This window comes from Microcebus murinus, chromosome 28, assembly GCF_040939455.1.
Source record: "Microcebus murinus isolate Inina chromosome 28, M.murinus_Inina_mat1.0, whole genome shotgun sequence".
Classification (NCBI taxonomy): Eukaryota; Metazoa; Chordata; class Mammalia; order Primates; family Cheirogaleidae; genus Microcebus; species Microcebus murinus.
The window spans coordinates 15,092,936-15,114,979 of record NC_134131.1 but is presented as its reverse complement, the minus strand read 5'-3'; the positions used below and the strand labels follow the sequence as shown (position 1 = coordinate 15,114,979).

The 22,044-nt window shown below is 59.7% G+C and overlaps 8 non-coding genes across 8 annotated transcripts; all 8 read right to left on the bottom strand.

Annotated features, from left to right (window-relative positions):
- Positions 1-1,948: 1,948 nt before the first annotated feature.
- Positions 1,949-2,067, bottom strand: LOC142865072 (5S ribosomal RNA). The gene has a single exon (XR_012915373.1). It is a non-coding gene; the product is annotated as a 5S ribosomal RNA (ribosomal RNA).
- Positions 2,068-4,550: 2,483 nt separating this feature from the next.
- LOC142865071 (5S ribosomal RNA) lies at positions 4,551-4,669 on the bottom strand. The gene has a single exon (XR_012915372.1). It is a non-coding gene; the product is annotated as a 5S ribosomal RNA (ribosomal RNA).
- A 2,483-nt stretch (positions 4,670-7,152) lies between these two features.
- Positions 7,153-7,271, bottom strand: LOC142865070 (5S ribosomal RNA). The gene has a single exon (XR_012915371.1). It is a non-coding gene; the product is annotated as a 5S ribosomal RNA (ribosomal RNA).
- Positions 7,272-9,754: 2,483 nt separating this feature from the next.
- LOC142865069 (5S ribosomal RNA) lies at positions 9,755-9,873 on the bottom strand. Its single transcript, XR_012915370.1, has one exon. It is a non-coding gene; the product is annotated as a 5S ribosomal RNA (ribosomal RNA).
- Positions 9,874-12,357: 2,484 nt separating this feature from the next.
- Positions 12,358-12,476, bottom strand: LOC142865068 (5S ribosomal RNA). The gene has a single exon (XR_012915369.1). It is a non-coding gene; the product is annotated as a 5S ribosomal RNA (ribosomal RNA).
- A 2,479-nt stretch (positions 12,477-14,955) lies between these two features.
- LOC142865067 (5S ribosomal RNA) lies at positions 14,956-15,074 on the bottom strand. Its single transcript, XR_012915368.1, has one exon. It is a non-coding gene; the product is annotated as a 5S ribosomal RNA (ribosomal RNA).
- Positions 15,075-17,557: 2,483 nt separating this feature from the next.
- LOC142865066 (5S ribosomal RNA) lies at positions 17,558-17,676 on the bottom strand. The gene has a single exon (XR_012915367.1). It is a non-coding gene; the product is annotated as a 5S ribosomal RNA (ribosomal RNA).
- A 2,483-nt stretch (positions 17,677-20,159) lies between these two features.
- LOC142865065 (5S ribosomal RNA) lies at positions 20,160-20,278 on the bottom strand. The gene has a single exon (XR_012915366.1). It is a non-coding gene; the product is annotated as a 5S ribosomal RNA (ribosomal RNA).
- Between the last annotated feature and the right edge of the window lie 1,766 nt (positions 20,279-22,044).

The following is a 22,044-nucleotide window of genomic DNA, read 5'->3' as shown; positions in this document are numbered from 1 at the left end:
CGGGATGTGTGCCATGGGTGGGGTGTTTTGGGGGGCGCTGGAGAAATCAGTCCCCTCCATCTCCTACCTCTGGAAACCCCCCAAGCCCTTGCAGAACTGCCGGCACCGCTACCGTGGGGGCCGGGACCCTACTCTGTGTCCTCCTGTGGCCCAGTCCAGGGGGCCTGGGCCTGGCCGGGGCTGGATTGGACCCCAACCACCCTGGGGTGTGGACTTGCTAAAAATGGGCGATGAGAGATTTGGTTCCAGCTTCATTGAGGGTCATTTCACTAACGAAGGCACCGTAAAGACGTTCCTGAGACGTTTGTGAGGGTGGCAACTGAAAGAGGATTTTAAAGCTGACAGAAGAGGCGAGGAAAGGCACAGGAGATTTCCACACCCAGCAAGGAAGCCTTTCCCGAAATGGAAGAAAGAAACAAGCAAACAGAAACACCGGTAGCCCGCCCGGATCAGAGTCTGCTCCTTAGAGAAAGTACCCTGACCAGGTTCACCCGTGGGTCGCGAGCTAGCGGCATTCAGAAGAGCCAGGCCCGCAGCCTACGCAGAAGACACCTGCGCTCGGGTGTCTGTGGCGGCACAATTCACCATTGCAAAGATGTGGAAGCGACCCGAGTGCCCATCGATCCACGAGTGGATTAATAAAACGTGGCGCGTGCACACCACGGAGTGCTATTCAGCTATGAGAAACGGCGGTGAGCGGGCACCTCCCGTGTTCTCCTGGCCGGAGCTGGAACCCGTTCCAGTAAGCCAAGTATCCCAAGAGTGGACACAGGAGCACCACGTGCGCGTGCTCACCGGCAAATTGGTAGGAACCCATGGACACCTAAGTGGACGTAGAGGAATCACCTCCATCGGGTGGGGGGAGGTGATGGGCATACACACCCTTTAGGAATGGGGTGGGTGCGCACCGACTGGGGGATGGGCGCACTTGAAGCTCTGACCAGAGGGGGGAGGCGGGGAGAGGACAATGTACCTGACCTTAACATTGGTACCCCCACCATAGGCTGCTAAGACAACAGGGGGGAGGGGGGCACGGGCAATACATGGAACCTTAATACTTGTACTCCCATAATCTGCTTGAAAAGAGAGAGAGAAAAGAATGCAATAATGGAGGTAAGAGGCATTTTTTTTTTTTTTTTGGAGACAGAGTCTCGCTTTGTTGCCCTGGCTAGAGTGAGTGCCATGGCGTCAGCCTAGCTCACAGCAACCTCAATCTCCTGGGCTCAAGCAATCCTGCTGCCTCAGCCTCCCAAGTAGCTGGGACTACAGGCATGCGCCACCGTGCCCGGCTAATTTTTTTTTTTTTGTATATATATATATCTATATATCAGTTGGCCAATTAATTTCTTTCTATTTATAGTAGAGATGGGGGTCTCCCTCTTGCTCAGGCTGGTTTCGAACTCCTGACCTCGAGCAATCCGCCCACCTCGGCCTCCCAGAGTGCTAGGATTACAGGCGTGAGCCAGCACGCCCGGCCAAGAGGCATTTTTTTTTTTAAAAAAATGACTCCGAAAAGAAAAGGAAAAGGAGGCCTGTCGAGCACGTCTGGGTGTGACTGTGCATCCCCCAACATCCGGTGCCACCACCAAAGATTCCTACGTGGAGCCCATAGAACGCCAAAATCAACGGGACGAGTTCTGGTCACAACTCCCTCAAAATGACATCCTGGCCTTCTTCTGCAACTCCCTCCCCTCTCAGACTCTCAAGGTTTCCTCCAGCGTGTCGGCTCCCACAGACCAGACCCTCGGTCTGAGACCCGACAGTCCAGATGCCACGCCTGCTGCCGGGTGGCGGCGGTGCTGCGGCTTGGGGCAAGAGGAGGCCCCACGGAGCGGGCTGGGGCGCCAGGCACCGTGGCGGGCGCTGAGGGCGGGGGTGCCCCCCACCCCCCACTGCCGCCGCGCTCTCCGAATGGGGACAGAACACGAGGCAAAAAAAAAAAAAAAAAAGCCTACGGCACCCGGTATTCCCAGGCGGTCTCCCATCCAAGTACTAACCAGGCCCGACCCTGCTTAGCTTCCGAGATCGGACGAGATCGGGCGCGTTCAGGGTGGTGTGGCCGTAGACGGCGGAGGGCGCCCCAGCCCCGCTCAAGAAGCCGAGCGTCTCTGCGCTTCCCCGCGCCTCCTCCCGCCCCAGGCCCCGCGCCCGCGCTGACCCACTCGGGGCCGGGCCGGGCTGGTTGAGTTCGCTGGCCGGGTCCCGAGGTCTCCACGGGGCTGGGGTGCGGGGCGTGGTGGGCTCGGCGGGGTGGGGGGCTGTCTTCACACACACACACACACACACACACACACACACACACACTCACACACTGACACACACCAGATGCGCCTCCAGCCTCCACGGCTGGACCCGCCAAGGCGGAGACCTCCAGCCGCCCTCCTCTCCTGGCCTCGCCTCCCTCACCTACCCGCCCCCAACCCAGTGCGCCGCTGCTGCCTGCGCATGCGCGGGCGGTCGCCTTTGGCCCCAGGGGCCGCCCTCCAGCACAACCCCTTTCAGCTGCGCCCCCGCCCTGCGTGTGGGCTGCCGCCTATCCGCCCCGGACCGGGGCCGGGGCACAGCGCATAGGGGAGGGGAGCGAGTGTAGGGGCGTCTCTCGGGATGTGTGCCATGGGTGGAGTGGTTTGGGGGGCGCTGAAGAAATCAGTCCCCTCCATCTCCTACCTCTGGAAACCCCCCAAGCCCTTGCAGAACTGCCGGCACCGCTACCGTGGGGGCCGGGACCCTACTCTGTGTCCTCCTGTGGCCCAGTCCAGGGGGCCTGGGCCTGGCCGGGGCTGGATTGGACCCCAACCACCCTGGGGTGTGGACTTGCTAAAAATGGGCGATGAGAGATTTGGTTCCAGCTTCATTGAGGGTCATTTCACTAACGAAGGCACCGTAAAGACGTTCCTGAGACGTTTGTGAGGGTGGCAACTGAAAGAGGATTTTAAAGCTGACAGAAGAGGCGAGGAAAGGCACAGGAGATTTCCACACCCAGCAAGGAAGCCTTTCCCGAAATGGAAGAAAGAAACAAGCAAACAAAAACACCGGTAGCCCGCCCGGATCAGAGTCTGCTCCTTAGAGAAAGTACCCTGACCAGGTTCACCCGTGGGTCGCGAGCTAGCGGCATTCAGAAGAGCCAGGCCCGCAGCCTACGCAGAAGACACCTGCGCTCGGGTGTCTGTGGCGGCACAATTCACAATTGCAAAGATGTGGAAGCGACCCGAGTGCCCATCGATCCACGAGTGGATTAATAAAACGTGGCGCGTGCACACCACGGAGTGCTATTCAGCTATGAGAAACGGCGGTGAGCGGGCACCTCCCGTGTTCTCCTGGCCGGAGCTGGAACCCGTTCCAGTAAGCCAAGTATCCCCAGAATGGACACAGGAGCACCACGTGCGCGTGCTCACCGGCAAATTGGTAGGAACCCATGGACACCTAAGTGGACGTAGAGGAATCACCTCCATCGGGTGGGGGGAGGTGATGGGCATACACACCCTTTAGGAATGGGGTGGGTGCGCACCGACTGGGGGATGGGCGCACTTGAAGCTCTGACCAGAGGGGGGAGGCGGGGAGAGGACAATGTACCTGACCTTAACATTGGTACCCCCACCAGAGGCTGCTAAGACAACAGGGGGGAGGGGGGCACGGGCAATACATGGAACCTTAATACTTGTACTCCCATAATCTGCTTGAAAAGAGAGAGAGAAAAGAATGCAATAATGGAGGTAAGAGGCATTTTTTTTTTTTTTTTTTGGAGACAGAGTCTCGCTTTGTTGCCCTGGCTAGAGTGAGTGCCATGGCGTCAGCCTAGCTCACAGCAACCTCAATCTCCTGGGCTCAAGCAATCCTGCTGCCTCAGCCTCCCAAGTAGCTGGGACTACAGGCATGCGCCACCATGCCCGGCTAATTTTCTTTTTTGTATATATATATATATCTATATATTAGTTGGCCAATTAATTTCTTTCTATTTATAGTAGAGATGGGGGTCTCCCTCTTGCTCAGGCTGGTTTCGAACTCCTGACCTCGAGCAATCCGCCCACCTCGGCCTCCCAGAGTGCTAGGATTACAGGCGTGAGCCAGCACGCCCGGCCAAGAGGCATTTTTTTTTTTAAAAAAATGACTCCGAAAAGAAAAGGAAAAGGAGGCCTGTCGAGCACGTCTGGGTGTGACTGTGCATCCCCCAACATCCGGTGCCACCACCAAAGATTCCTACGTGGAGCCCATAGAACGCCAAAATCAACGGGACGAGTTCTGGTCACAACTCCCTCAAAATGACATCCTGGCCTTCTTCTGCAACTCCCTCCCCTCTCAGACTCTCAAGGTTTCCTCCAGCGTGTCGGCTCCCACAGACCAGACCCTCGGTCTGAGACCCGACAGTCCAGATGCCACGCCTGCTGCCGGGTGGCGGCGGTGCTGCGGCTTGGGGCAAGAGGAGGCCCCACGGAGCGGGCTGGGGCGCCAGGCACCGTGGCGGGCGCTGAGGGCGGGGGTGCCCCCCACCCCCCACTGCCGCCGCGCTCTCCGAATGGGGACAGAACACGAGGCAAAAAAAAAAAAAAAAAAGCCTACGGCACCCGGTATTCCCAGGCGGTCTCCCATCCAAGTACTAACCAGGCCCGACCCTGCTTAGCTTCCGAGATCGGACGAGATCGGGCGCGTTCAGGGTGGTGTGGCCGTAGACGGCGGAGGGCGCCCCAGCCCCGCTCAAGAAGCCGAGCGTCTCTGCGCTTCCCCGCGCCTCCTCCCGCCCCAGGCCCCGCGCCCGCGCTGACCCACTCGGGGCCGGGCCGGGCTGGTTGAGTTCGCTGGCCGGGTCCCGAGGTCTCCACGGGGCTGGGGTGCGGGGCGTGGTGGGCTCGGCGGGGTGGGGGGCTGTCTTCACACACACACACACACACACACACACACACACACACACTCACACACTGACACACACCAGATGCGCCTCCAGCCTCCACGGCTGGACCCGCCAAGGCGGAGACCTCCAGCCGCCCTCCTCTCCTGGCCTCGCCTCCCTCACCTACCCGCCCCCAACCCAGTGCGCCGCTGCTGCCTGCGCATGCGCGGGCGGTCGCCTTTGGCCCCAGGGGCCGCCCTCCAGCACAACCCCTTTCAGCTGCGCCCCCGCCCTGCGTGTGGGCTGCCGCCTATCCGCCCCGGACCGGGGCCGGGGCACAGCGCATAGGGGAGGGGAGCGAGTGTAGGGGCGTCTCTCGGGATGTGTGCCATGGGTGGAGTGGTTTGGGGGGCGCTGAAGAAATCAGTCCCCTCCATCTCCTACCTCTGGAAACCCCCCAAGCCCTTGCAGAACTGCCGGCACCGCTACCGTGGGGGCCGGGACCCTACTCTGTGTCCTCCTGTGGCCCAGTCCAGGGGGCCTGGGCCTGGCCGGGGCTGGATTGGACCCCAACCACCCTGGGGTGTGGACTTGCTAAAAATGGGCGATGAGAGATTTGGTTCCAGCTTCATTGAGGGTCATTTCACTAACGAAGGCACCGTAAAGACGTTCCTGAGACGTTTGTGAGGGTGGCAACTGAAAGAGGATTTTAAAGCTGACAGAAGAGGCGAGGAAAGGCACAGGAGATTTCCACACCCAGCAAGGAAGCCTTTCCCGAAATGGAAGAAAGAAACAAGCAAACAAAAACACCGGTAGCCCGCCCGGATCAGAGTCTGCTCCTTAGAGAAAGTACCCTGACCAGGTTCACCCGTGGGTCGCGAGCTAGCGGCATTCAGAAGAGCCAGGCCCGCAGCCTACGCAGAAGACACCTGCGCTCGGGTGTCTGTGGCGGCACAATTCACAATTGCAAAGATGTGGAAGCGACCCGAGTGCCCATCGATCCACGAGTGGATTAATAAAACGTGGCGCGTGCACACCACGGAGTGCTATTCAGCTATGAGAAACGGCGGTGAGCGGGCACCTCCCGTGTTCTCCTGGCCGGAGCTGGAACCCGTTCCAGTAAGCCAAGTATCCCCAGAATGGACACAGGAGCACCACGTGCGCGTGCTCACCGGCAAATTGGTAGGAACCCATGGACACCTAAGTGGACGTAGAGGAATCACCTCCATCGGGTGGGGGGAGGTGATGGGCATACACACCCTTTAGGAATGGGGTGGGTGCGCACCGACTGGGGGATGGGCGCACTTGAAGCTCTGACCAGAGGGGGGAGGCGGGGAGAGGACAATGTACCTGACCTTAACATTGGTACCCCCACCAGAGGCTGCTAAGACAACAGGGGGGAGGGGGGCACGGGCAATACATGGAACCTTAATACTTGTACTCCCATAATCTGCTTGAAAAGAGAGAGAGAAAAGAATGCAATAATGGAGGTAAGAGGCATTTTTTTTTTTTTTTTTTGGAGACAGAGTCTCGCTTTGTTGCCCTGGCTAGAGTGAGTGCCATGGCGTCAGCCTAGCTCACAGCAACCTCAATCTCCTGGGCTCAAGCAATCCTGCTGCCTCAGCCTCCCAAGTAGCTGGGACTACAGGCATGCGCCACCATGCCCGGCTAATTTTCTTTTTTGTATATATATATATATCTATATATTAGTTGGCCAATTAATTTCTTTCTATTTATAGTAGAGATGGGGGTCTCCCTCTTGCTCAGGCTGGTTTCGAACTCCTGACCTCGAGCAATCCGCCCACCTCGGCCTCCCAGAGTGCTAGGATTACAGGCGTGAGCCAGCACGCCCGGCCAAGAGGCATTTTTTTTTTTAAAAAAATGACTCCGAAAAGAAAAGGAAAAGGAGGCCTGTCGAGCACGTCTGGGTGTGACTGTGCATCCCCCAACATCCGGTGCCACCACCAAAGATTCCTACGTGGAGCCCATAGAACGCCAAAATCAACGGGACGAGTTCTGGTCACAACTCCCTCAAAATGACATCCTGGCCTTCTTCTGCAACTCCCTCCCCTCTCAGACTCTCAAGGTTTCCTCCAGCGTGTCGGCTCCCACAGACCAGACCCTCGGTCTGAGACCCGACAGTCCAGATGCCACGCCTGCTGCCGGGTGGCGGCGGTGCTGCGGCTTGGGGCAAGAGGAGGCCCCACGGAGCGGGCTGGGGCGCCAGGCACCGTGGCGGGCGCTGAGGGCGGGGGTGCCCCCCACCCCCCACTGCCGCCGCGCTCTCCGAATGGGGACAGAACACGAGGCAAAAAAAAAAAAAAAAAAGCCTACGGCACCCGGTATTCCCAGGCGGTCTCCCATCCAAGTACTAACCAGGCCCGACCCTGCTTAGCTTCCGAGATCGGACGAGATCGGGCGCGTTCAGGGTGGTGTGGCCGTAGACGGCGGAGGGCGCCCCAGCCCCGCTCAAGAAGCCGAGCGTCTCTGCGCTTCCCCGCGCCTCCTCCCGCCCCAGGCCCCGCGCCCGCGCTGACCCACTCGGGGCCGGGCCGGGCTGGTTGAGTTCGCTGGCCGGGTCCCGAGGTCTCCACGGGGCTGGGGTGCGGGGCGTGGTGGGCTCGGCGGGGTGGGGGGCTGTCTTCACACACACACACACACACACACACACACACACACACACTCACACACTGACACACACCAGATGCGCCTCCAGCCTCCACGGCTGGACCCGCCAAGGCGGAGACCTCCAGCCACCCTCCTCTCCTGGCCTCGCCTCCCTCACCTACCCGCCCCCAACCCAGTGCGCCGCTGCTGCCTGCGCATGCGCGGGCGGTCGCCTTTGGCCCCAGGGGCCGCCCTCCAGCACAACCCCTTTCAGCTGCGCCCCCGCCCTGCGTGTGGGCTGCCGCCTATCCGCCCCGGACCGGGGCCGGGGCACAGCGCATAGGGGAGGGGAGCGAGTGTAGGGGCGTCTCTCGGGATGTGTGCCATGGGTGGAGTGGTTTGGGGGGCGCTGAAGAAATCAGTCCCCTCCATCTCCTACCTCTGGAAACCCCCCAAGCCCTTGCAGAACTGCCGGCACCGCTACCGTGGGGGCCGGGACCCTACTCTGTGTCCTCCTGTGGCCCAGTCCAGGGGGCCTGGGCCTGGCCGGGGCTGGATTGGACCCCAACCACCCTGGGGTGTGGACTTGCTAAAAATGGGCGATGAGAGATTTGGTTCCAGCTTCATTGAGGGTCATTTCACTAACGAAGGCACCGTAAAGACGTTCCTGAGACGTTTGTGAGGGTGGCAACTGAAAGAGGATTTTAAAGCTGACAGAAGAGGCGAGGAAAGGCACAGGAGATTTCCACACCCAGCAAGGAAGCCTTTCCCGAAATGGAAGAAAGAAACAAGCAAACAAAAACACCGGTAGCCCGCCCGGATCAGAGTCTGCTCCTTAGAGAAAGTACCCTGACCAGGTTCACCCGTGGGTCGCGAGCTAGCGGCATTCAGAAGAGCCAGGCCCGCAGCCTACGCAGAAGACACCTGCGCTCGGGTGTCTGTGGCGGCACAATTCACAATTGCAAAGATGTGGAAGCGACCCGAGTGCCCATCGATCCACGAGTGGATTAATAAAACGTGGCGCGTGCACACCACGGAGTGCTATTCAGCTATGAGAAACGGCGGTGAGCGGGCACCTCCCGTGTTCTCCTGGCCGGAGCTGGAACCCGTTCCAGTAAGCCAAGTATCCCCAGAATGGACACAGGAGCACCACGTGCGCGTGCTCACCGGCAAATTGGTAGGAACCCATGGACACCTAAGTGGACGTAGAGGAATCACCTCCATCGGGTGGGGGGAGGTGATGGGCATACACACCCTTTAGGAATGGGGTGGGTGCGCACCGACTGGGGGATGGGCGCACTTGAAGCTCTGACCAGAGGGGGGAGGCGGGGAGAGGACAATGTACCTGACCTTAACATTGGTACCCCCACCAGAGGCTGCTAAGACAACAGGGGGGAGGGGGGCACGGGCAATACATGGAACCTTAATACTTGTACTCCCATAATCTGCTTGAAAAGAGAGAGAGAAAAGAATGCAATAATGGAGGTAAGAGGCATTTTTTTTTTTTTTTTTTGGAGACAGAGTCTCGCTTTGTTGCCCTGGCTAGAGTGAGTGCCATGGCGTCAGCCTAGCTCACAGCAACCTCAATCTCCTGGGCTCAAGCAATCCTGCTGCCTCAGCCTCCCAAGTAGCTGGGACTACAGGCATGCGCCACCATGCCCGGCTAATTTTCTTTTTTGTATATATATATATATCTATATATTAGTTGGCCAATTAATTTCTTTCTATTTATAGTAGAGATGGGGGTCTCCCTCTTGCTCAGGCTGGTTTCGAACTCCTGACCTCGAGCAATCCGCCCACCTCGGCCTCCCAGAGTGCTAGGATTACAGGCGTGAGCCAGCACGCCCGGCCAAGAGGCATTTTTTTTTTTAAAAAAATGACTCCGAAAAGAAAAGGAAAAGGAGGCCTGTCGAGCACGTCTGGGTGTGACTGTGCATCCCCCAACATCCGGTGCCACCACCAAAGATTCCTACGTGGAGCCCATAGAACGCCAAAATCAACGGGACGAGTTCTGGTCACAACTCCCTCAAAATGACATCCTGGCCTTCTTCTGCAACTCCCTCCCCTCTCAGACTCTCAAGGTTTCCTCCAGCGTGTCGGCTCCCACAGACCAGACCCTCGGTCTGAGACCCGACAGTCCAGATGCCACGCCTGCTGCCGGGTGGCGGCGGTGCTGCGGCTTGGGGCAAGAGGAGGCCCCACGGAGCGGGCTGGGGCGCCAGGCACCGTGGCGGGCGCTGAGGGCGGGGGTGCCCCCCACCCCCCACTGCCGCCGCGCTCTCCGAATGGGGACAGAACACGAGGCAAAAAAAAAAAAAAAAAAGCCTACGGCACCCGGTATTCCCAGGCGGTCTCCCATCCAAGTACTAACCAGGCCCGACCCTGCTTAGCTTCCGAGATCGGACGAGATCGGGCGCGTTCAGGGTGGTGTGGCCGTAGACGGCGGAGGGCGCCCCAGCCCCGCTCAAGAAGCCGAGCGTCTCTGCGCTTCCCCGCGCCTCCTCCCGCCCCAGGCCCCGCGCCCGCGCTGACCCACTCGGGGCCGGGCCGGGCTGGTTGAGTTCGCTGGCCGGGTCCCGAGGTCTCCACGGGGCTGGGGTGCGGGGCGTGGTGGGCTCGGCGGGGTGGGGGGCTGTCTTCACACACACACACACACACACACACACACACACACACACTCACACACTGACACACACCAGATGCGCCTCCAGCCTCCACGGCTGGACCCGCCAAGGCGGAGACCTCCAGCCGCCCTCCTCTCCTGGCCTCGCCTCCCTCACCTACCCGCCCCCAACCCAGTGCGCCGCTGCTGCCTGCGCATGCGCGGGCGGTCGCCTTTGGCCCCAGGGGCCGCCCTCCAGCACAACCCCTTTCAGCTGCGCCCCCGCCCTGCGTGTGGGCTGCCGCCTATCCGCCCCGGACCGGGGCCGGGGCACAGCGCATAGGGGAGGGGAGCGAGTGTAGGGGCGTCTCTCGGGATGTGTGCCATGGGTGGAGTGGTTTGGGGGGCGCTGAAGAAATCAGTCCCCTCCATCTCCTACCTCTGGAAACCCCCCAAGCCCTTGCAGAACTGCCGGCACCGCTACCGTGGGGGCCGGGACCCTACTCTGTGTCCTCCTGTGGCCCAGTCCAGGGGGCCTGGGCCTGGCCGGGGCTGGATTGGACCCCAACCACCCTGGGGTGTGGACTTGCTAAAAATGGGCGATGAGAGATTTGGTTCCAGCTTCATTGAGGGTCATTTCACTAACGAAGGCACCGTAAAGACGTTCCTGAGACGTTTGTGAGGGTGGCAACTGAAAGAGGATTTTAAAGCTGACAGAAGAGGCGAGGAAAGGCACAGGAGATTTCCACACCCAGCAAGGAAGCCTTTCCCGAAATGGAAGAAAGAAACAAGCAAACAAAAACACCGGTAGCCCGCCCGGATCAGAGTCTGCTCCTTAGAGAAAGTACCCTGACCAGGTTCACCCGTGGGTCGCGAGCTAGCGGCATTCAGAAGAGCCAGGCCCGCAGCCTACGCAGAAGACACCTGCGCTCGGGTGTCTGTGGCGGCACAATTCACAATTGCAAAGATGTGGAAGCGACCCGAGTGCCCATCGATCCACGAGTGGATTAATAAAACGTGGCGCGTGCACACCACGGAGTGCTATTCAGCTATGAGAAACGGCGGTGAGCGGGCACCTCCCGTGTTCTCCTGGCCGGAGCTGGAACCCGTTCCAGTAAGCCAAGTATCCCCAGAATGGACACAGGAGCACCACGTGCGCGTGCTCACCGGCAAATTGGTAGGAACCCATGGACACCTAAGTGGACGTAGAGGAATCACCTCCATCGGGTGGGGGGAGGTGATGGGCATACACACCCTTTAGGAATGGGGTGGGTGCGCACCGACTGGGGGATGGGCGCACTTGAAGCTCTGACCAGAGGGGGGAGGCGGGGAGAGGACAATGTACCTGACCTTAACATTGGTACCCCCACCAGAGGCTGCTAAGACAACAGGGGGGAGGGGGGCACGGGCAATACATGGAACCTTAATACTTGTACTCCCATAATCTGCTTGAAAAGAGAGAGAGAAAAGAATGCAATAATGGAGGTAAGAGGCATTTTTTTTTTTTTTTTTTGGAGACAGAGTCTCGCTTTGTTGCCCTGGCTAGAGTGAGTGCCATGGCGTCAGCCTAGCTCACAGCAACCTCAATCTCCTGGGCTCAAGCAATCCTGCTGCCTCAGCCTCCCAAGTAGCTGGGACTACAGGCATGCGCCACCATGCCCGGCTAATTTTCTTTTTTGTATATATATATATATCTATATATTAGTTGGCCAATTAATTTCTTTCTATTTATAGTAGAGATGGGGGTCTCCCTCTTGCTCAGGCTGGTTTCGAACTCCTGACCTCGAGCAATCCGCCCACCTCGGCCTCCCAGAGTGCTAGGATTACAGGCGTGAGCCAGCACGCCCGGCCAAGAGGCATTTTTTTTTTTAAAAAAATGACTCCGAAAAGAAAAGGAAAAGGAGGCCTGTCGAGCACGTCTGGGTGTGACTGTGCATCCCCCAACATCCGGTGCCACCACCAAAGATTCCTACGTGGAGCCCATAGAACGCCAAAATCAACGGGACGAGTTCTGGTCACAACTCCCTCAAAATGACATCCTGGCCTTCTTCTGCAACTCCCTCCCCTCTCAGACTCTCAAGGTTTCCTCCAGCGTGTCGGCTCCCACAGACCAGACCCTCGGTCTGAGACCCGACAGTCCAGATGCCACGCCTGCTGCCGGGTGGCGGCGGTGCTGCGGCTTGGGGCAAGAGGAGGCCCCACGGAGCGGGCTGGGGCGCCAGGCACCGTGGCGGGCGCTGAGGGCGGGGGTGCCCCCCACCCCCCACTGCCGCCGCGCTCTCCGAATGGGGACAGAACACGAGGCAAAAAAAAAAAAAAAAAAAGCCTACGGCACCCGGTATTCCCAGGCGGTCTCCCATCCAAGTACTAACCAGGCCCGACCCTGCTTAGCTTCCGAGATCGGACGAGATCGGGCGCGTTCAGGGTGGTGTGGCCGTAGACGGCGGAGGGCGCCCCAGCCCCGCTCAAGAAGCCGAGCGTCTCTGCGCTTCCCCGCGCCTCCTCCCGCCCCAGGCCCCGCGCCCGCGCTGACCCACTCGGGGCCGGGCCGGGCTGGTTGAGTTCGCTGGCCGGGTCCCGAGGTCTCCACGGGGCTGGGGTGCGGGGCGTGGTGGGCTCGGCGGGGTGGGGGGCTGTCTTCACACACACACACACACACACACACACACACACACTCACACACTGACACACACCAGATGCGCCTCCAGCCTCCACGGCTGGACCCGCCAAGGCGGAGACCTCCAGCCGCCCTCCTCTCCTGGCCTCGCCTCCCTCACCTACCCGCCCCCAACCCAGTGCGCCGCTGCTGCCTGCGCATGCGCGGGCGGTCGCCTTTGGCCCCAGGGGCCGCCCTCCAGCACAACCCCTTTCAGCTGCGCCCCCGCCCTGCGTGTGGGCTGCCGCCTATCCGCCCCGGACCGGGGCCGGGGCACAGCGCATAGGGGAGGGGAGCGAGTGTAGGGGCGTCTCTCGGGATGTGTGCCATGGGTGGAGTGGTTTGGGGGGCGCTGAAGAAATCAGTCCCCTCCATCTCCTACCTCTGGAAACCCCCCAAGCCCTTGCAGAACTGCCGGCACCGCTACCGTGGGGGCCGGGACCCTACTCTGTGTCCTCCTGTGGCCCAGTCCAGGGGGCCTGGGCCTGGCCGGGGCTGGATTGGACCCCAACCACCCTGGGGTGTGGACTTGCTAAAAATGGGCGATGAGAGATTTGGTTCCAGCTTCATTGAGGGTCATTTCACTAACGAAGGCACCGTAAAGACGTTCCTGAGACGTTTGTGAGGGTGGCAACTGAAAGAGGATTTTAAAGCTGACAGAAGAGGCGAGGAAAGGCACAGGAGATTTCCACACCCAGCAAGGAAGCCTTTCCCGAAATGGAAGAAAGAAACAAGCAAACAAAAACACCGGTAGCCCGCCCGGATCAGAGTCTGCTCCTTAGAGAAAGTACCCTGACCAGGTTCACCCGTGGGTCGCGAGCTAGCGGCATTCAGAAGAGCCAGGCCCGCAGCCTACGCAGAAGACACCTGCGCTCGGGTGTCTGTGGCGGCACAATTCACAATTGCAAAGATGTGGAAGCGACCCGAGTGCCCATCGATCCACGAGTGGATTAATAAAACGTGGCGCGTGCACACCACGGAGTGCTATTCAGCTATGAGAAACGGCGGTGAGCGGGCACCTCCCGTGTTCTCCTGGCCGGAGCTGGAACCCGTTCCAGTAAGCCAAGTATCCCCAGAATGGACACAGGAGCACCACGTGCGCGTGCTCACCGGCAAATTGGTAGGAACCCATGGACACCTAAGTGGACGTAGAGGAATCACCTCCATCGGGTGGGGGGAGGTGATGGGCATACACACCCTTTAGGAATGGGGTGGGTGCGCACCGACTGGGGGATGGGCGCACTTGAAGCTCTGACCAGAGGGGGGAGGCGGGGAGAGGACAATGTACCTGACCTTAACATTGGTACCCCCACCAGAGGCTGCTAAGACAACAGGGGGGAGGGGGGCACGGGCAATACATGGAACCTTAATACTTGTACTCCCATAATCTGCTTGAAAAGAGAGAGAGAAAAGAATGCAATAATGGAGGTAAGAGGCATTTTTTTTTTTTTTTTTTGGAGACAGAGTCTCGCTTTGTTGCCCTGGCTAGAGTGAGTGCCATGGCGTCAGCCTAGCTCACAGCAACCTCAATCTCCTGGGCTCAAGCAATCCTGCTGCCTCAGCCTCCCAAGTAGCTGGGACTACAGGCATGCGCCACCATGCCCGGCTAATTTTCTTTTTTGTATATATATATATATCTATATATTAGTTGGCCAATTAATTTCTTTCTATTTATAGTAGAGATGGGGGTCTCCCTCTTGCTCAGGCTGGTTTCGAACTCCTGACCTCGAGCAATCCGCCCACCTCGGCCTCCCAGAGTGCTAGGATTACAGGCGTGAGCCAGCACGCCCGGCCAAGAGGCATTTTTTTTTTTAAAAAAATGACTCCGAAAAGAAAAGGAAAAGGAGGCCTGTCGAGCACGTCTGGGTGTGACTGTGCATCCCCCAACATCCGGTGCCACCACCAAAGATTCCTACGTGGAGCCCATAGAACGCCAAAATCAACGGGACGAGTTCTGGTCACAACTCCCTCAAAATGACATCCTGGCCTTCTTCTGCAACTCCCTCCCCTCTCAGACTCTCAAGGTTTCCTCCAGCGTGTCGGCTCCCACAGACCAGACCCTCGGTCTGAGACCCGACAGTCCAGATGCCACGCCTGCTGCCGGGTGGCGGCGGTGCTGCGGCTTGGGGCAAGAGGAGGCCCCACGGAGCGGGCTGGGGCGCCAGGCACCGTGGCGGGCGCTGAGGGCGGGGGTGCCCCCCACCCCCCACTGCCGCCGCGCTCTCCGAATGGGGACAGAACACGAGGCAAAAAAAAAAAAAAAAAAGCCTACGGCACCCGGTATTCCCAGGCGGTCTCCCATCCAAGTACTAACCAGGCCCGACCCTGCTTAGCTTCCGAGATCGGACGAGATCGGGCGCGTTCAGGGTGGTGTGGCCGTAGACGGCGGAGGGCGCCCCAGCCCCGCTCAAGAAGCCGAGCGTCTCTGCGCTTCCCCGCGCCTCCTCCCGCCCCAGGCCCCGCGCCCGCGCTGACCCACTCGGGGCCGGGCCGGGCTGGTTGAGTTCGCTGGCCGGGTCCCGAGGTCTCCACGGGGCTGGGGTGTGGGGCGTGGTGGGCTCGGCGGGGTGGGGGGCTGTCTTCACACACACACACACACACACACACACACACACACACACTCACACACTGACACACACCAGATGCGCCTCCAGCCTCCACGGCTGGACCCGCCAAGGCGGAGACCTCCAGCCGCCCTCCTCTCCTGGCCTCGCCTCCCTCACCTACCCGCCCCCAACCCAGTGCGCCGCTGCTGCCTGCGCATGCGCGGGCGGTCGCCTTTGGCCCCAGGGGCCGCCCTCCAGCACAACCCCTTTCAGCTGCGCCCCCGCCCTGCGTGTGGGCTGCCGCCTATCCGCCCCGGACCGGGGCCGGGGCACAGCGCATAGGGGAGGGGAGCGAGTGTAGGGGCGTCTCTCGGGATGTGTGCCATGGGTGGAGTGGTTTGGGGGGCGCTGAAGAAATCAGTCCCCTCCATCTCCTACCTCTGGAAACCCCCCAAGCCCTTGCAGAACTGCCGGCACCGCTACCGTGGGGGCCGGGACCCTACTCTGTGTCCTCCTGTGGCCCAGTCCAGGGGGCCTGGGCCTGGCCGGGGCTGGATTGGACCCCAACCACCCTGGGGTGTGGACTTGCTAAAAATGGGCGATGAGAGATTTGGTTCCAGCTTCATTGAGGGTCATTTCACTAACGAAGGCACCGTAAAGACGTTCCTGAGACGTTTGTGAGGGTGGCAACTGAAAGAGGATTTTAAAGCTGACAGAAGAGGCGAGGAAAGGCACAGGAGATTTCCACACCCAGCAAGGAAGCCTTTCCCGAAATGGAAGAAAGAAACAAGCAAACAAAAACACCGGTAGCCCGCCCGGATCAGAGTCTGCTCCTTAGAGAAAGTACCCTGACCAGGTTCACCCGTGGGTCGCGAGCTAGCGGCATTCAGAAGAGCCAGGCCCGCAGCCTACGCAGAAGACACCTGCGCTCGGGTGTCTGTGGCGGCACAATTCACAATTGCAAAGATGTGGAAGCGACCCGAGTGCCCATCGATCCACGAGTGGATTAATAAAACGTGGCGCGTGCACACCACGGAGTGCTATTCAGCTATGAGAAACGGCGGTGAGCGGGCACCTCCCGTGTTCTCCTGGCCGGAGCTGGAACCCGTTCCAGTAAGCCAAGTATCCCCAGAATGGACACAGGAGCACCACGTGCGCGTGCTCACCGGCAAATTGGTAGGAACCCATGGACACCTAAGTGGACGTAGAGGAATCACCTCCATCGGGTGGGGGGAGGTGATGGGCATACACACCCTTTAGGAATGGGGTGGGTGCGCACCGACTGGGGGATGGGCGCACTTGAAGCTCTGACCAGAGGGGGGAGGCGGGGAGAGGACAATGTACCTGACCTTAACATTGGTACCCCCACCAGAGGCTGCTAAGACAACAGGGGGGAGGGGGGCACGGGCAATACATGGAACCTTAATACTTGTACTCCCATAATCTGCTTGAAAAGAGAGAGAGAAAAGAATGCAATAATGGAGGTAAGAGGCATTTTTTTTTTTTTTTTTTGGAGACAGAGTCTCGCTTTGTTGCCCTGGCTAGAGTGAGTGCCATGGCGTCAGCCTAGCTCACAGCAACCTCAATCTCCTGGGCTCAAGCAATCCTGCTGCCTCAGCCTCCCAAGTAGCTGGGACTACAGGCATGCGCCACCATGCCCGGCTAATTTTCTTTTTTGTATATATATATATATCTATATATTAGTTGGCCAATTAATTTCTTTCTATTTATAGTAGAGATGGGGGTCTCCCTCTTGCTCAGGCTGGTTTCGAACTCCTGACCTCGAGCAATCCGCCCACCTCGGCCTCCCAGAGTGCTAGGATTACAGGCGTGAGCCAGCACGCCCGGCCAAGAGGCATTTTTTTTTTTAAAAAAATGACTCCGAAAAGAAAAGGAAAAGGAGGCCTGTCGAGCACGTCTGGGTGTGACTGTGCATCCCCCAACATCCGGTGCCACCACCAAAGATTCCTACGTGGAGCCCATAGAACGCCAAAATCAACGGGACGAGTTCTGGTCACAACTCCCTCAAAATGACATCCTGGCCTTCTTCTGCAACTCCCTCCCCTCTCAGACTCTCAAGGTTTCCTCCAGCGTGTCGGCTCCCACAGACCAGACCCTCGGTCTGAGACCCGACAGTCCAGATGCCACGCCTGCTGCCGGGTGGCGGCGGTGCTGCGGCTTGGGGCAAGAGGAGGCCCCACGGAGCGGGCTGGGGCGCCAGGCACCGTGGCGGGCGCTGAGGGCGGGGGTGCCCCCCACCCCCCACTGCCGCCGCGCTCTCCGAATGGGGACAGAACACGAGGCAAAAAAAAAAAAAAAAAAGCCTACGGCACCCGGTATTCCCAGGCGGTCTCCCATCCAAGTACTAACCAGGCCCGACCCTGCTTAGCTTCCGAGATCGGACGAGATCGGGCGCGTTCAGGGTGGTGTGGCCGTAGACGGCGGAGGGCGCCCCAGCCCCGCTCAAGAAGCCGAGCGTCTCTGCGCTTCCCCGCGCCTCCTCCCGCCCCAGGCCCCGCGCCCGCGCTGACCCACTCGGGGCCGGGCCGGGCTGGTTGAGTTCGCTGGCCGGGTCCCGAGGTCTCCACGGGGCTGGGGTGCGGGGCGTGGTGGGCTCGGCGGGGTGGGGGGCTGTCTTCACACACACACACACACACACACACACACACACACACACTCACACACTGACACACACCAGATGCGCCTCCAGCCTCCACGGCTGGACCCGCCAAGGCGGAGACCTCCAGCCACCCTCCTCTCCTGGCCTCGCCTCCCTCACCTACCCGCCCCCAACCCAGTGCGCCGCTGCTGCCTGCGCATGCGCGGGCGGTCGCCTTTGGCCCCAGGGGCCGCCCTCCAGCACAACCCCTTTCAGCTGCGCCCCCGCCCTGCGTGTGGGCTGCCGCCTATCCGCCCCGGACCGGGGCCGGGGCACAGCGCATAGGGGAGGGGAGCGAGTGTAGGGGCGTCTCTCGGGATGTGTGCCATGGGTGGAGTGGTTTGGGGGGCGCTGAAGAAATCAGTCCCCTCCATCTCCTACCTCTGGAAACCCCCCAAGCCCTTGCAGAACTGCCGGCACCGCTACCGTGGGGGCCGGGACCCTACTCTGTGTCCTCCTGTGGCCCAGTCCAGGGGGCCTGGGCCTGGCCGGGGCTGGATTGGACCCCAACCACCCTGGGGTGTGGACTTGCTAAAAATGGGCGATGAGAGATTTGGTTCCAGCTTCATTGAGGGTCATTTCACTAACGAAGGCACCGTAAAGACGTTCCTGAGACGTTTGTGAGGGTGGCAACTGAAAGAGGATTTTAAAGCTGACAGAAGAGGCGAGGAAAGGCACAGGAGATTTCCACACCCAGCAAGGAAGCCTTTCCCGAAATGGAAGAAAGAAACAAGCAAACAAAAACACCGGTAGCCCGCCCGGATCAGAGTCTGCTCCTTAGAGAAAGTACCCTGACCAGGTTCACCCGTGGGTCGCGAGCTAGCGGCATTCAGAAGAGCCAGGCCCGCAGCCTACGCAGAAGACACCTGCGCTCGGGTGTCTGTGGCGGCACAATTCACAATTGCAAAGATGTGGAAGCGACCCGAGTGCCCATCGATCCACGAGTGGATTAATAAAACGTGGCGCGTGCACACCACGGAGTGCTATTCAGCTATGAGAAACGGCGGTGAGCGGGCACCTCCCGTGTTCTCCTGGCCGGAGCTGGAACCCGTTCCAGTAAGCCAAGTATCCCCAGAATGGACACAGGAGCACCACGTGCGCGTGCTCACCGGCAAATTGGTAGGAACCCATGGACACCTAAGTGGACGTAGAGGAATCACCTCCATCGGGTGGGGGGAGGTGATGGGCATACACACCCTTTAGGAATGGGGTGGGTGCGCACCGACTGGGGGATGGGCGCACTTGAAGCTCTGACCAGAGGGGGGAGGCGGGGAGAGGACAATGTACCTGACCTTAACATTGGTACCCCCACCAGAGGCTGCTAAGACAACAGGGGGGAGGGGGGCACGGGCAATACATGGAACCTTAATACTTGTACTCCCATAATCTGCTTGAAAAGAGAGAGAGAAAAGAATGCAATAATGGAGGTAAGAGGCATTTTTTTTTTTTTTTTTTGGAGACAGAGTCTCGCTTTGTTGCCCTGGCTAGAGTGAGTGCCATGGCGTCAGCCTAGCTCACAGCAACCTCAATCTCCTGGGCTCAAGCAATCCTGCTGCCTCAGCCTCCCAAGTAGCTGGGACTACAGGCATGCGCCACCATGCCCGGCTAATTTTCTTTTTTGTATATATATATATATCTATATATTAGTTGGCCAATTAATTTCTTTCTATTTATAGTAGAGATGGGGGTCTCCCTCTTGCTCAGGCTGGTTTCGAACTCCTGACCTCGAGCAATCCGCCCACCTCGGCCTCCCAGAGTGCTAGGATTACAGGCGTGAGCCAGCACGCCCGGCCAAGAGGCATTTTTTTTTTTAAAAAAATGACTCCGAAAAGAAAAGGAAAAGGAGGCCTGTCGAGCACGTCTGGGTGTGACTGTGCATCCCCCAACATCCGGTGCCACCACCAAAGATTCCTACGTGGAGCCCATAGAACGCCAAAATCAACGGGACGAGTTCTGGTCACAACTCCCTCAAAATGACATCCTGGCCTTCTTCTGCAACTCCCTCCCCTCTCAGACTCTCAAGGTTTCCTCCAGCGTGTCGGCTCCCACAGACCAGACCCTCGGTCTGAGACCCGACAGTCCAGATGCCACGCCTGCTGCCGGGTGGCGGCGGTGCTGCGGCTTGGGGCAAGAGGAGGCCCCACGGAGCGGGCTGGGGCGCCAGGCACCGTGGCGGGCGCTGAGGGCGGGGGTGCCCCCCACCCCCCACTGCCGCCGCGCTCTCCGAATGGGGACAGAACACGAGGCAAAAAAAAAAAAAAAAAAGCCTACGGCACCCGGTATTCCCAGGCGGTCTCCCATCCAAGTACTAACCAGGCCCGACCCTGCTTAGCTTCCGAGATCGGACGAGATCGGGCGCGTTCAGGGTGGTGTGGCCGTAGACGGCGGAGGGCGCCCCAGCCCCGCTCAAGAAGCCGAGCGTCTCTGCGCTTCCCCGCGCCTCCTCCCGCCCCAGGCCCCGCGCCCGCGCTGACCCACTCGGGGCCGGGCCGGGCTGGTTGAGTTCGCTGGCCGGGTCCCGAGGTCTCCACGGGGCTGGGGTGCGGGGCGTGGTGGGCTCGGCGGGGTGGGGGGCTGTCTTCACACACACACACACACACACACACACACACACACACACTCACACACTGACACACACCAGATGCGCCTCCAGCCTCCACGGCTGGACCCGCCAAGGCGGAGACCTCCAGCCGCCCTCCTCTCCTGGCCTCGCCTCCCTCACCTACCCGCCCCCAACCCAGTGCGCCGCTGCTGCCTGCGCATGCGCGGGCGGTCGCCTTTGGCCCCAGGGGCCGCCCTCCAGCACAACCCCTTTCAGCTGCGCCCCCGCCCTGCGTGTGGGCTGCCGCCTATCCGCCCCGGACCGGGGCCGGGGCACAGCGCATAGGGGAGGGGAGCGAGTGTAGGGGCGTCTCTCGGGATGTGTGCCATGGGTGGAGTGGTTTGGGGGGCGCTGAAGAAATCAGTCCCCTCCATCTCCTACCTCTGGAAACCCCCCAAGCCCTTGCAGAACTGCCGGCACCGCTACCGTGGGGGCCGGGACCCTACTCTGTGTCCTCCTGTGGCCCAGTCCAGGGGGCCTGGGCCTGGCCGGGGCTGGATTGGACCCCAACCACCCTGGGGTGTGGACTTGCTAAAAATGGGCGATGAGAGATTTGGTTCCAGCTTCATTGAGGGTCATTTCACTAACGAAGGCACCGTAAAGACGTTCCTGAGACGTTTGTGAGGGTGGCAACTGAAAGAGGATTTTAAAGCTGACAGAAGAGGCGAGGAAAGGCACAGGAGATTTCCACACCCAGCAAGGAAGCCTTTCCCGAAATGGAAGAAAGAAACAAGCAAACAAAAACACCGGTAGCCCGCCCGGATCAGAGTCTGCTCCTTAGAGAAAGTACCCTGACCAGGTTCACCCGTGGGTCGCGAGCTAGCGGCATTCAGAAGAGCCAGGCCCGCAGCCTACGCAGAAGACACCTGCGCTCGGGTGTCTGTGGCGGCACAATTCACAATTGCAAAGATGTGGAAGCGACCCGAGTGCCCATCGATCCACGAGTGGATTAATAAAACGTGGCGCGTGCACACCACGGAGTGCTATTCAGCTATGAGAAACGGCGGTGAGCGGGCACCTCCCGTGTTCTCCTGGCCGGAGCTGGAACCCGTTCCAGTAAGCCAAGTATCCCCAGAATGGACACAGGAGCACCACGTGCGCGTGCTCACCGGCAAATTGGTAGGAACCCATGGACACCTAAGTGGACGTAGAGGAATCACCTCCATCGGGTGGGGGGAGGTGATGGGCATACACACCCTTTAGGAATGGGGTGGGTGCGCACCGACTGGGGGATGGGCGCACTTGAAGCTCTGACCAGAGGGGGGAGGCGGGGAGAGGACAATGTACCTGACCTTAACATTGGTACCCCCACCAGAGGCTGCTAAGACAACAGGGGGGAGGGGGGCACGGGCAATACATGGAACCTTAATACTTGTACTCCCATAATCTGCTTGAAAAGAGAGAGAGAAAAGAATGCAATAATGGAGGTAAGAGGCATTTTTTTTTTTTTTTTTTGGAGACAGAGTCTCGCTTTGTTGCCCTGGCTAGAGTGAGTGCCATGGCGTCAGCCTAGCTCACAGCAACCTCAATCTCCTGGGCTCAAGCAA